General features: G+C 37.6%; 1 protein-coding gene across 7 annotated transcripts in view; it reads left to right on the plus strand.

Moving 5' to 3' along the window:
- RAPGEF4 (Rap guanine nucleotide exchange factor 4) overlaps positions 1–15,002 on the plus strand; it is a 158,566-nt gene that overhangs the window by 35,152 nt on the left and 108,412 nt on the right. The window contains exon 1 of one of the 7 annotated variants that reach the window (XM_040603596.1): positions 8,581–8,781. The exons of the other annotated variants lie outside the window; for them this stretch is intronic. The gene's annotated coding sequence lies outside the window, so the exon portion shown is untranslated. Of the gene's footprint in view, positions 1–8,580; positions 8,782–15,002 lie in introns of those variants that run through there. 7 annotated transcript variants of the gene reach the window in all.

Consider the following 15,002-nt stretch of genomic DNA (forward strand, 5'->3'; position numbering starts at 1 on the left):
TATAATGAGTGAGGAAATAGTAGACCCACAAAAACCAGCCCTTGTCATGCTGTTCTGTTGCAAATAGTTTCTGCAGGGAGATGGAGAGGTACTTCCTATCTCCCTACTCCCCTGAGGGAGAACAGTGGCAGAGCTCACCCTTTGTGGTAGTATGTGTATGTAAAAATAATATCAAATGTCTAAAAAAAAATAGTGTGATTGACTATTCTTTCTTGTGTTCAGCTAATGCAAAACCTTAGCATGTTTCTTCTGTCCTTGACAACTAACATTTCTGTTGATTTTTTTTCCTTTTAAGTATACCTTTACTGCTAAGACTTTCGCTTCTTTATTTCAGTCTACATATGCATATCTTCATTATCTGATAATGCTATTGCCATGTGTACAGTTTAAAATTACTAATTTAATATGCTAAAGGGCTTTATGCAGAAGGAAAATGCAACTCTTACTTTGAAAGCTGTTAAAGTAATAATGAATGCTATCTTTATATTAGATGTGTTCTTTTTAAATGAACATTTTTAAATGGCTTGCTTTGTGTGAGTAGAATTTGCTATGAGATGCCCATCTGACTGTCCCCAAAATCAGATTGCTTAGCATGATAAAAATAAATAGAAACATCTATGGAAGTTTGGGTACTATAGAAAAGAAAATCTCTTAATGTTGCTTGTAAAATTTTCAAACTGTAAGCAGGTTATGTGCTTCACTACTGCTCATGAGTGTGCTGTGTTCTGTAGTGACACCTTTATCTTGGCATTTTTACTGTCACAGCAGTGCTTGTCTATTTATGGTAGGCATTAATCACAAACTGCCACATAAGAGAAGTGGAGGGAAGATATTTTCTCAGATATTCTGCATGGTGAGAGAGCAGTGGCATGGAACAGTATTTGGAATCTCAAAACAGGATGGTTCAGTTCCATTAAGTTGTTTACTTTTTTTAACAGTATCTAGAAAGGCACAATATTCTTAAGCCAAACCTGTCCAATTATACTCATATCATTGCAGTAATGGACAGTAGAATTTGCTGTGCCTGTGGCATAAAGCTCCACATACTGTCTTCTGACTTTTGCTGTAACAAACACCTGCTTATTTCAGAGAAGCTTATAAAGTGCCCTTGATAAACTGTTTACGTGTTGTAAAAAAGGACCATAACAGCATAGCATACTGCATAAATAAAAACCTGTTGTGGTTCCTCCTCATCATTCTTATGTCTGACTGGTTCTGTCCCTTCTTTTGGAACTAAAATGAAGTCTTTATTTAATGAGATCTTGATTTCTGCTTCTCTCACGCCATCACTTTCTCCATCTCCCCTCCAGAGAGCTATGGTATGTTCTCTAAAGTTTTGTCTTTGCACATTTTAAGTATCCATGACAAATGGCTCATGAATGGTTGCTGCCTTTGGAGAAATATTCCAGAGTCAAGTGCATCCCATGCTACTGACAAATTTATTCTCATTTCCCCTCCAAAATTTTTTGGAGTTCATTCTTTGGTTCTTGTCTGTACTGCTTTCTTGCCCCTCAGGTCATTTCTCTCTGTCTTCAGTACTTATATGCTTCCCTATTTGCACACTGTGGTCATGTCTATGTTTTGTTGTAACAACAAAAAATTTTACAAAATTACATGTCTGTTCTCAGTTTTCCTGAAATGTCATTGTGCTTCTTTGTATAAGCTCTCTGGAAGACAAAATGATATCTTTCATGTATATCTGGAGCATACCTAATCTGATGTTTGCTGCCAGTGTTACATGCCAGGATTTGATAATTGTGAGATAACAGCATTTTGCTATTGTATTAAGAAAGACTGTCACTGTAGTTGAACTTACTTAAATATCTATACAGAGCTAGAAATGATGGCAGTGGGAGGCGTGCTGTATACTCCAACTATGTTCAGGATTATTGCTTCCTAGACTTTGCTCACTCACTAGCTCTATGTAAATGATGTCTCCATTGAATTTTTCCAAATGGATCTTTTCCTCAGCATTGCTAATTCCCGAGAGACATTCATTCTATTTATTTTTTGTCCAGTGTTTTTATCTTGTCCTTATTTAGTGTTTTCATAATATGTTATCAAGCTGTTTATTCTCCCTTTGAGATTATGAATATAAAAAAACTCAGAACCCAGCCCTTCAGTACTTCTTTAGACACCTCCCTTTTTGTGTTGCCACGTTTCGTTATCTTTGATTGCAGTCATTTAGCCAGTTGTTAATTTGCATGACAGTGCTTCTACCCAAGGCATTATCTTTTTTTAAGATGAACTATGGCTATTAAATATGTTACTGATACTAAAATATGTGACAGCTACTACATTGCTTTCTTCTACTACTTGAGTGATTAAAAGAAAAAAAACAGCAACCCACATGTAAAGCCTCCAACTCTGATTAAATCTGTTTTGCTGCTTTACAGATTTGTTTCTGTTAACTATGAGTGAAGACTTTCTGATCCAACTGTAGCAATGTTTCCTGCTTCACTCTTGAAAAGTAATTTCCAAGTATTTTTGGGTTTATGCTAATTGTAAGGTACCTTAGGACATGGTGCTAGATACAGCCTGGTCTGAATTGAAATGATTAGTGATGGTAAAAATAATGCCATCCATGTGGATTGGATGGAAAATAGTGGAAAATTACTGCAGTTCTGGTATTGTAAAGGTCTTCAGAATCAATTGTGAAAATTCACTCCCAAATGAAGGGAAAAAAGTGTATTAGAAAATAAGGTACTGGCAAGGATATAAAACTCCAGTTATTTTTCTTTTACTCACCTGTTTTCATTTCTTTCCCGAGTTATTCCTAGCTGTGCCAGGACAAAATTCACCACAGCATAAACTGGTGCAACCTGCATTCCATTAATCTTTGGCATATCTGCTAAAACTTAAATTAAAGCAAATTAAGTTTTTTATTGGCACGGCCTCACAATGACCCTTTGTAATAATTATTGTTCTGCTACATTTGCCCCTCTGTCAATACGTACATCACTGAATAAATACAGAATATAACTTCCAAATGTTTTCTTGTGAATACTGTTGGTTACTCTGTAATATGGTAGGTATTTATTTCCACCTGTTGCAGAAAGTTTCTGGTGTTTGTGGAGTTTCCCTTTGTGCCCATGTTGCAAGAAAGCATGAAGAGGAAGGAGTGACCTTAAACTCGCCTCCAACTTTATCTTTTTGTTTCGTGTCCCACTTTGTTCTCCAGTCCAAAGCTGACTGGCTAACTGCTTAGTAGCAGCTAATCAAGGTCAGGAAGATAAAGCAGAAATACAATAATTATACACCACATTTTGCAGAAGCTGCAACATTCAAAGCATGCACAGTTGATTTCAATGACTAATAGAAATTATTTTCCATCTCCTTCTATGCAGGATTTCTGTAAATATTCAAGTGAAAGTATATTGAGTAAGTTCATTAGTGAAGTGGGTGTCAGTTTCTTCCTCCAAGTAACAAGTGATTGGACAAGAGGAAATGGCCTCAAGCTGCACCAGGGGAGGTTTAGATTGGTTATTAGGAGAAAATTGTTCACTGAAAGGGTTGTTAAGCATTGGAACAGGCTGCCCACGGAAGTCGCTCTCCCTGGAGGCACTTAAAAGATGTGGCACTTAGGGACATGGTTTAGTGATGGACTTGGCAGTGCTAGCTTACCAGTTGGACTCAATGATCTTAAAGGTCTTTTCCAACCTAAATGATTCTATGCTCAGGTGTATGATTGCTAATGTTGTGCTTATCCCTGTGATGTGGCTGAAACAAGTAACTTTTGTTTCTTTGTCAGCTCAACAAACCTGATGCTTTTTGGCCATCTGATTACTCATTTATGCTGCTATGCAGTAAGACAGTTTATAACTGTCATCCTTTATTTCATCTGCAACCTGTAGTCTGAAAAGGACATTTCACGACACTGACACTAACATACAAGTCAACATAGGGACATTTTGAGAAAAGTGAGAAAGTCAGCTTCATTGTAACACTCCTCTTCTAAGGAAAGCATGAGGCTGATGTTAGCTATACAGAAGGATAAGATGTAGGCTTGTGCTTTCTACCTATTCAACTTTTTCCAGTGATTCTCAGTACAGTATTGTTTGGCAAGAGTGTTCTGGAGCCCATAGGACAACATATAATCTCTTCTATTTTGTTCTTAGTTGATTGTTGCTCCTTATGTAGCCCATGTCGTGGTCTGTGCAGTTTGTACCTAGTAGACTCCTCTGATTTTTAGGGATCTGTGTTTGAAATTACATCTCAACATTTATTTTGAAAGAAAGATCCCCATTTTTCTTGGTTTTCCCTGCTCTTTTTCTTGCAGAGAGCCCTTGAAACGTAAACCGGATACTTGGTGTTAAAGCCTTCCTACTGATTTATTTCCCTAAACATCATTGATTATTTGGTCTTCTATTCACTAAAACCAAGGCTATACTAAAATTTTGCTGGCAGGATTGTGGGGAAAATGTCAGTGTTAGGTTGGGAAAACAGGTTTTGTGTGGTATAGTTAGCCTAATGTAGGGCTGGTATAAGAAATAGTTGCAAAAGAGCTTTTGCTGGCACAAATTGTATTATCACTAGGATAATTTGCTGGCTGAGGTTAAAATGTAGAGCAAGTGCTGAGTTGGCTTTCTGAAACTTGTAGTATATTCCCTTAATTTTTCCATGTCGTGGCAATGGTACAAGGGAGAAATGGGCCGTCACTGGTTAGACAGACTACCAGTTCTTCCCTGGGGAAAGCCTAAGATGTGCCAGCTATTGTGCAAAAGGCCGGTCATATAAACCTGTTGTTGAAAATAAGTTGTTTAGCAAATTTGATAAAGGCATTTAATTTTACCCTCTTGGTTTCTCCGTATGCAAGGTGAGAAGGTACTATATATGATTCCTGAAAGCTTTTTGATGATTAAGTAGTTGAACGTGCTATAAATGTTCAGATGTATCATATGCAACACTTACTTGAACACACAGACTCTCAACTGAAGAGACTGCCCTTTACTGCACTTTCTTGGGCCTCAGCATGAGCAGCTAGGTGCCCTTTCTGTGATGGGACTCTTGACTGTGGCTTAAAATGTGTGTGGGTGGGGTTTTTTCGTGTGTAGCTTTTGCAGGGTTTTAGATGTCTCCCAGAAAATAACCTTATTGATTGTTTAACCTCCAAAATTCTTTCTGCCAGTCTCAGTCAAATATTTGACATTTTAAACAAATCAATTACTAGCATAAATAAGCACTCTTGATATCGTATCCGTGGTTTTGAGAACATGCATTTTTTTTACATGCATGGTTTTATTTGTTTGAAATTACAGTGGGCTTGGAATCAAGAATAAATTAGAAATGCATTTATAAGTCTTCAAAAATAAATAATCTTTCCTGAGCAACACTCACTCTCCTTAAAAAACATTGTTTTGTTCTTTCATTTTCCCCCCAATTAGCTATCTTCCCTTTTAGTAAGGTTTTAATGTGGTTTTTGCAATAGAGACGTCATGTTTAATTAAAACTTACTTGCATGTTTTCAGTTACGGTTGATAATTTGTTCAACTTTACACTTCCAGTTGCCTTGAGTAATATTCTGTAAAATACATACAATTGATTGGCATGTTTGAAGTATTAGTATGTCATTTGCATAGCTTGTATAACATTTCAGCAAACCACTGGGGCTTAGGAAGTGCAGATGATGCTTTTTAGCAGCAAACAGTGATACGATGGCTATTCTTTCTTCTCTCAGTGAAGTTGGTTCCAGTTCTTCCAGCAGGGAGAACTGGAAATTGTTATCAAACCAACATGTTGTTTCAATAAATAACTGGGAACTAAGCAAGTGGGCCAGCAGTAATGTTCATATTTTTGCTTGACACAAGTGAATGCAGATTGATGTTAATTCTTGCTTCATGGCCTCGTGTAGCATAGCAGAGAAAATACATACTAACACATCCCAGTTGGTATATGTCAGAACTCTATCACAGATAAAGTTGTTGTAATTTTTAGCTGCTGGAGATGAGATGGTAGGAGGCTTAAATTTTATTACAACCATGTATAAAACCCACTGTTTGTTTGGTCTACTAAAATAAAATCTATGGTAAGTCTTTGAGTGGAACATAGTATGTATGGTTCTGCTCACTCATGTTTAGAAGAGATGAACTCAGACTGGGATAGGTGCAGAGAAGGACTACCATGGTAAGGGAGATGGAGTGTCTATTTTATATGGCAAGACTACAAGAGTCTTGGTTAGTCTGTTGATGTGAAAGGTGATAGGGAATAAGATTGCTGTCTATAAATGCAGAAGACCACCACTCGGGGAGTAACTTGTTAGAGAACAGTGCTTCTCAGAAGCGGGTGGGTACTAACACAGTTTAATCGTACATTAGAAGTTTCTTTCTAACAATCAGAGCAATGAGGTTCCAAATCAAACTTCTAATGAGAGTCTGGGGGCAAAAAAATACATGTTTAAAGTGGAGTTTAATTCTTTTTTTAGTTTTCTGCATCTACCTGCAATAGTAGCTCCAGTGCTGTTCCTACATCAGATTCCAGTATCTTGGCTAAATACTTTTTTCCCAGTACAGCAAAGACCTACATGAAACCATGGGGTCTAAATTTTAAGTTCTTAGTGAAATGGCGTCCTTAAAACTGATACTGCCTTTAGAGTTGACAGCACTTCTCACTTTTGTTTGCCACATCCATGTCATGCTCCTTTTTGTTGGTAGAAGCTGTTGGGAAGTTCAGTATCATTCTGTCCCCTCTCTAATGTTGTGAATCTTGAATTCTGTGGCACATTTCTCCACAGAAGGGGAGGAGCACTCCTAGCTGGAGCACTGTTGGCAGAGTAGCACCATTTCTTTTAGGACACTGCCCTGAGGCATGACGGTTGGAATTTGAATTTCATCCCCAGAGAAGGCAACTGAAGGTAGAACTAATGCTCTCTGAGTGAGTCCAGTCCTGAGGAGGATTTAAAGCCAGATGGAAGCACAGAACCCTGCCTCCATCTTTCTTGAAATAGAGACCTTCAGGTCTTTGAATGTGTGGTGGTAGGCTCCTATCATCCACAGAGACTTCTCAAATTCAGGGTCATAAGAGGCTTACTCATGATGTGCAAGGAGCTGCCTGAAGGCTGGGAGGGCATGAGGTTGAATGTATGTCAGCTCTTCAGTGTTTCCATTTAGCTAGCTGCTGGCAGCTCAGCACTGCGGATGCCTTGAAACTTTCTTCAGGTACCTTTCCTCAGTAGGTTCTCACTCTGGCTTCTGGATGCCCTTCTGTAGTCACTTATTTCATTCCTTATCAACAACACACAAAAAGAGGAGGAAAGCTGGGGAAGCTTGAAGTCATGTGCAGTCCCACACCTAGCTCTAAAACTGCTTTTGTAGCAATTCTGTGCTAATGAGCATGCTTAGCTCTTTGCTACGTTCTGTTGCTGAGGTTGCTGTGCCTCTGTGGCAGGTGTAAAAATAAGTATCTGTAAAATCCAGAAAGCACTTTGAAATGGATGTTGCCACATTTTGCCACAGTAGGTTTTCACATTAGACCAAAAATAGCCCCTCTTTGTTTTAGGGTTTACTATAATGAGTTAATTCTATTTCCTTCTTTCTTTTCTGGTTTCCTGTTTAAGACACTCCATGTAATGTTTTTCTCAAATGAATGCTGATAATAGAGAATAGGTCTTTATGAGTAGCCGAGACTTTTCTGCTATTCAAATATTACTAATGTTTAAGCAGCACATATTTCTTGTTTAATATTCAGGTATGGCATTTGTTGTTTAAAACCAGAGAGGAATACTTCTGTGATCAGGAGTAGTGGCTAGGAACAGCAATGATGTGAGTCATCTTGACAGTGAGCAAACTTGTCAGAATGTTCACATTTTCAAGATGGATGGTCTAAGACATCCATTTTTTCCTAAATATTTTTCAGAGTCCTAATGAAAATTTAAACAGCTGTGTCTCATGGTGTCTTGAATTGAAAAGACCATGAATTAACAATTGCATTTTAATGCTAAAATACTATTTGTTTACTGGAAAGTCAAAATAGTAACAATGAGAATGTCAGGTTCTTTGTAATACTTTTAATAGCTGGATTCCACAATCCCATAGTTTAAAAAATGTAATCTTAAGGAGAAAAGGGAGAATTCATAATGAACACATACACTATAAGGCACTGAAATAGTTTTTAACCAAATGAATTTGTATGTTAAATAGCTTTAATGTATAAGGTACTTAGGCTTTATGAAATAAAGCAAGTTGTTTGCATTAACTAATTTTGCATTGTCTACTTCTTCGGAATAAACTAGAATTTCACAATGTGCATATAATACATTTGTGTTACAAATTGAAAATCCTATGTTCCTGGCTGAAAAGTTGGTGTGTTAACAGCTGCCTCTTGTCTAGGGCCATCTGCATAGGGTAATATTCCTTTAACAGAATAAATCACAAAAAGACTATAGCAGACTTACTGGAACCATTATTCTGTATCTCTGACTACTGTTCTTGCCAAAGGTATTAAAAAAGGAGGGTCAGTGGATAAAAACATGATATTTGTGTGTTTCAGAAAGAAAAAAAAAAATTGTTCTACACTCACTGGCTCTTTAATTCGGATTGCCAATGATAATGCAGAGTCTACTGCTAAAGAAAGGTAGGATGCAGAAGCAGAAACATTAGTGCTAATCTGCTGCAGAAGGACTAGATAAATCAGCACAGCTCTCATACATCACTAAGAGAGAAGCTGATTGCAACTTGACCATGTGCCTAAGTGGTCACATCAGCAACAAGCACGGAGCATGGATAAAAAAACTAAAATGTACCCTTAGGGCTACTTGCTGTGCAGGACCTATAATAACATATCAATGTAAGTTGAAGATTTCATTATTTTTTATTTCCTTCTGTTGTGATTATTGTTTACAAGACTGTATTTTTATTTTGCATAGATTTAGGGGAAATATAATGAAGTATATACTAAGCAGATAATAGTTTGATACTATTTGTCTGTGAATAATAATGGGCTTTATTACTGTGTGTCTCAACATAGTTCTTTCTATGAAGATGTTTTCATTTTTAATCCTAAGTCATGTCTTAGAAATTGAGTAAGGTTTTGGGTGAGATTGTAGTGAGATCTCTCTTAATTTCTGTCATCTTACATTTCAAAATGATTTGAAAGACAGAATGCCACAAATATATGTATGTATTGTACCGTGAGAATTTTTGCATGTTTTTATTCTTTCTGTTAAGAAAAATGTTCATAAAGAGTGATTTCTCTGGACCTTTTTATTTCTGAATTAAGTGCAGATGGTAATTTTCCTACAATTTTTAAAATTTGTGCAATTGTTTAATGTCACTTAAGCATCTGCAAAAAGGGAAGGCAGGGGTAAGATGGAAACTGAATAAGCATTGATTGCTAGTCTGAAAATTAAATTTTAAAAGTTTTTGCAGTAAATCTGATTTCAGTTCATTTTTTACTAAATTAATTATTTAAATTGAGGGTCATGTACAGCAAACACATGTGTGAAACTATCCTGGGTAGCCCACATTTCCTGCTGTATCAGACTATAAACATGTTGGTTGTAGCTACTCAGGAATACCCTAATCATAGAATTCAGAGCAGAATGTTTAAATAATGCATGGGAGAATAAAAGGGAAAGGTGGAATTTCACTGTTCAGATATTAAGGTGGTGCTTTGCTCAAAGAGAAAAAATACGTAATAAAATCTACTGATGTGGAATTTCAGGCTTTCTCTCATGGCTTTAGGGCATGAGGCAGGGAAGCCTAAGACAGGTCTTGCTGTGCAGTCTGAAAGTGAGGGAAATTTGGAAGCATTTCTAAAAAATAAAAAGAATAATGTTTTATTTATTTACTTATTTTTAGGGAAAGATAGGGGCTTCAAGCAAAAAAATTTATGAAATGAAAAAGGAGTGAAGGATGCTTCAGTGATAGGAACTTGTGAAAATATGTGTACAAATACATTTGTTTTATAGTGTTGTAGATATGACCAAATGTAATAAGAGACTTAGAAGCAGAAAAAGCCTGCATGTGTTTAGTCTACAAATGGTTTATTTTTGTGGCAATTGAAAAATGTAGGGATAGTTGTATGGCAGTTGTCCCCTTCACAGAGCTAAAATACTCAGAATGTGGGCCAGTTTCTTGAGGGACAGATATTTTGTGTAGGTCTTAACCAAAACAAAAGTTACGGTTTATCTATTAATAGTTACAACAAGAATGATAGATGGGAATGGAGAAGGGGGAAGGTAAAGCTTTATGGCAAAAGGTTGCTCATTCTACCCAACAGAATATATAACTAACCTGGCCAACTGGCAAATGAAATGTGGACCAAGTGGAGAGTTTATTTTTGTACAAATATGCATATGCAGGATCATACGGGCTCTCAGTTGTACTTAGCCCCTGAAGCTGAATTCCCGTTGGGAACCCACAGCTTTAACAGTCTGACTTATGAAATAATAAACACATAAAAAGAGGCAACAGGAATCCAAGAGCATTGGTGATTTCTTTGACCTTGTTAATACATTGGGTACGTTAGCACAGAAGTAAGTTGTAAACTCCATGGCAAAGATTCCTATATTTTTGTTCTGGGAAATATTCTTCTTTCACGAGTGACACAGTGGTATAATCAAATCTGGCTTCTCTTAATGGAGTTGAGCTTCTGTTGGTAAAATAAAGGCATCCTTTTTTTGTGATTTGTGTTTATCGGAACAGCAGGAGATGATTCTGATTTACAAAGATAATGAAACAAGTAAGTGATTTTCTTTCTTTTTTTTGTAACTGGACACAATCTGTAAAGATTCATACCAAAGTTATATCTGAACAGTTAGAAGTGCTGTGTCTGCTAAGATAGTCTACAGTTGAGTTCATATTGTGATCTTAAAAGAAACACTTGCTTCTGTGTGTTTCTGTGAAGTTTCATAATGCAGTCACAGTTAAAACTAGGTGCTAAATGAGTTACACTGCATATGACAGAACTTGGACTTAGGTTACTGCTTCTTTTAAGTTTCCTTTTTAGTTGAAGGGACTGGAGACTGCTGAGCGCCTTTTGTAGGCTGTTTGGTCTTGGATGCAGTTTCCATTAGTCAAAACAAGGCACATCCTCTTCCTCTAGAGTGAAATTCAGAATGTATCTGTTTATTATGCTGAGTGTTTCAGTGTTATCTGTAAGCTCTTCCACTAGACTGTTTTTTGTCTCGTTTCCACCTTCAGTTTTAGGCAATAAATTTATGCTAATTACAGTTTCTTGTACTTCAGAGAAAAGTGTGCTAATGGACACTAATCCCTGCACTTTCAGAGCTGCAGGGGGCTCACTGATGCCAATTTCAGTATATTGAATTTGCTTATACCTACGATATTCAGGCAAACAACACACAAAATATTCTTACTCCCATTAAGTTTAATGGAAAAGCTCCTATTAACCAAGGTTACCAAGGCAGGGCCTGAGACCTTAAAGCAGCATGAGCCCTATGGTGGTATCTCACACAAAAAGGCTGCTCTGAGAAAGATACCTGAATATAATCATAGGAGTTCAAGCATTTCTTCTAGTTTTCTGTCTACAAAAGAGTACAACTTCGTGGAACTGGAAAGACTGGCCTCTGCTATCTGTGTTGGTCACAAAAGAAAATTGTATTGTCCCAAGGACAGGGCCTTCAGGTCCTGTGATATCAAAGGAGAAAGTGTATTGCTGTAACAAATATGTTGTGTTTCCGTCCTGAAGCTTACCGTTTCTGTTGGCCAGGACAAGGGGTGACATGGCTTTCCTTCTTCCTGCTCTTCCTTGTCTTTTCTGGGCACTAGTCACATCTGATAAAAGGAGACATCATTTTGCAACTATCCCAAGAGACCTAAGAACTGTAGATCTTTAAAGTATGTGAGAACAGTTCCCATCTTGCTTTATGCATATGCAGGCCTAAGAGCCCATTGATTTCTTCCACAAGTTCAATAATTGCTAATCCATCCACTGAACTGCCTGGAATACTCCATAGGACAACCGGCAGAAGCTGGCATAAAATGTTAACTCACAAGCTACAGTGTATAAAGTAGCCACAGATCAACTCACCTACTTTCACAGCAGCAGTTACCTGCTGAAGTACACACAGAAAATTGTGATAAATGACTTTGTCCTCAGACAGTGTTGCACATTCTGTGAAGACAATACACATAGTAACTGTCTCAACAAAGTGAAGTCTCATCCTAGTATTTTCTTTTAGGGAAACAGTGACTTTCTGGAAAGGGCAAGAGAATTTTACATGTAAGTTAAGCGAAACAGTACCAATTACAGCTTACAAGAAAAACAAACTTTTATAACTCAATTGGGTCCTCTAACCAAATCTTGGAACCTGTGTGGAAAACCATTTAACAGTTATAAGCTGTTACAGAAGATCATACCTGGAAAGGAATTTCCTTGGTATTTCTCCTTCTAGCTTTCATGTAGTTTTTCCCAGCCTTGCTAAATGCTGTTTCTGAAGTCCCTTTCTTCCAGAACCTAGTGAACTGCATGGTATCAGACTCTGCTGGGGCACATACAACAATGATCTCAAGCCGGTAGCTCCTAAGGACAATGACTCCTCTGATCTTTCAGTCTTGTTTAAGGGAGACTTAAAATGAAAACATGTTCAAAATGGGATCATGCAGATGGATGTCTATAACTCTGCTATTCAGTGAAAATTATAGACTCCTAATTAGGATGACAGTGTCTTGTGAAGTTTTGTAAAGCTTTTAATAGTTTTTGTTACCTCTCTTTTACTATCCTGGAAAGTAAATAGTTACATATTGGATAACCATATGGATGATTTGTTAGTGTATTTTAAGAAGATTGCTCACATGGCTCCGAGCCCATAATGGCAATGCCAGGATTTTTATGTACTGAAAATCTAAACAAATAACTAAAAAATGGAGGGAGCAATCACTGAAAGGAAGAGTGAATGGTAAAATGTAGAATCCATCTTTATCGTCAGTGTCTGAGATCAAGGCCATGGCAGAAGTATAGTGTGACTTCTCGTGCTACACTTGGGGCATGTCCCACTTAGCTTTCCAGTTTGAGCTGGGGAAGCAGTATGGGTGTCTGTTCCTTGTTTCCGTTCACAGCACTAGGCTGCCCCTGCTCTTTTTAAAACTCCGTGTTCCTGTGTCTGGTTTTTTTATTTCCTCAGTGACTCCAGCTGAACTTCCTAGCAGAAGGGGTGGAGACTCAGGTTGCACTTTTCATCAGAAGTCCATACAAACCCCATTTCTCAACTTACCACCTTAACATAGCAACTTCTTGTCATAACAAGGCCATTGAATAACCTGACATTTTCCTTGGGTAGGTGATGAGTGGTGGGAGTAAGGAGGGAGGCAGAAAGAAAGGTGTGAAGAATAATTCAAGGAAAATTCTCGAGGGACTGAGTAATTCCTTCAGGGAGGTGTCTCATCATTTTTGTTTGGTGCTTGAACGCTGCTTATACAACTTATACATACACTTTTAGGCTGTTCAAGTGAAAAATGACCCTATAATCTAAGTCCGCTCATAGCACTGTAAATGCAACCTCACTGAAGGGAAGGAACTGTTTGAAACACTGACACTGTCATAGTTTAGTAAGGATTTATCATGATTTGTAAAGCACATAATTCTCGTAACGGGAAAGCTTCACATGTTTTAAACCCTGGCAATTTTTCATCCAGCGAAGAGATCTGAGAAATACCCAGGCAGCAAGCCTTTTCTCAGATGAGACCGAGTGGGCTGTTTTATATCAGGAGCTCCATTTCCTACTTTGCTTCCTCTGCCAGAAATTCTCTTGCCAGAAACTCTGTCATTTCAGCTTTTATCTGTTTTTGAGGGGAATGAAGTTAACCATCCCAGTATCATCGCCATCACTACAACAAAAAAACCTGCAGACAGTGGAAGGCTATGGAAAACTGATAATTGGACACAATTGCAGATTTCCTCAGGCCATGATAAGCAGTAATAAAATTGCCAGCTCCATTTTGCATTGGGGAGATATTTGGTACAGATCTATGTCTTTAATATTAAAGTAATCTGTGGACAATTCTGAAACAACAGGGTAGCAAATGTTTTGTTTATGTCTTTTACTACATTTGCTGTATTGCCACATATACAATTAACTTTTGCAGCCATATAACTATGTTCTGGTACTGGATCTGTACCTTTGAAGGAACACACAGCACAGGTTAGATTTTTTCAGGAGCTTAAAAAAGTTAAAGGTAATCATGAAAATTTTCAACATTAGGCTACAGTAATTAAAACTTTGTCCTCTTTATATATATATATGCAAGACCACATATGCAAGGACTTCCCCACTGAAGCCTGCATTTGACAGAGAATTTGATCAAGAGTATTACCAAGCAAGCAAGCTGGAAGCTTTAACACACATAAGACGGTGTGTTTTTTATACCATGTGATAACAGTGTTTCTGATTGCTGAGTTCTTTATGAATAGTATAAGTTAGTAGAGAGTATTAGTATGGAAGTGTGGATGCTCAGCAGTCAGAGAGACCTCTCTCAATTTCATTTGTTGCTTTTCATGTCCGTTACTGCTGTGGTGAATGGCAGCATTCCAGATTGCATCAGAGTCAAATGTATTAATCTGCAGAGTGATGCTTTTCTGAGGAAGAGAATATCCAGGGTCCAGGTCTGAAGGGTTTTTTGCAGTTTTGGTGAACTCACCTGAGAAGAACAGTCAATATGCAAGTGTAACTGCTGAAAGTCTGTAACGTTATTTTCTCTGTATGTCAAGAGGCAGTCAGTGAATGCTTACAAAGGGTTTTTTTTGGCTGAGGAGTAAAAAAGCATAACTGAGGAGACACTGTGCTGGGGGTTAACATGATGTATCACTTTCCCCCCCCCCCCCCTTTTTTTTTATTTTTCAAATTAATATCTGTAGTGTGCTAATAACCTCAAAGCAATGACGAATAAAATGGTTATTATCTTTGTTGTACATGCATTGTAGCCAATTTTGAAAGTGCCTAGCAGTTATCCAAAAGATTCTGTGACATTTAGACAGCCATGGTGATAGTAGTGGTAGTGGTGCAGGGTGTCAAAAAACAAGAAAGTTGAACAGGAGTGACACACATA

The sequence above is a fragment of the Falco naumanni genome, chromosome 8 (assembly GCF_017639655.2).
Source record: "Falco naumanni isolate bFalNau1 chromosome 8, bFalNau1.pat, whole genome shotgun sequence".
NCBI classification, from domain to species: domain Eukaryota; kingdom Metazoa; phylum Chordata; class Aves; order Falconiformes; family Falconidae; genus Falco; species Falco naumanni.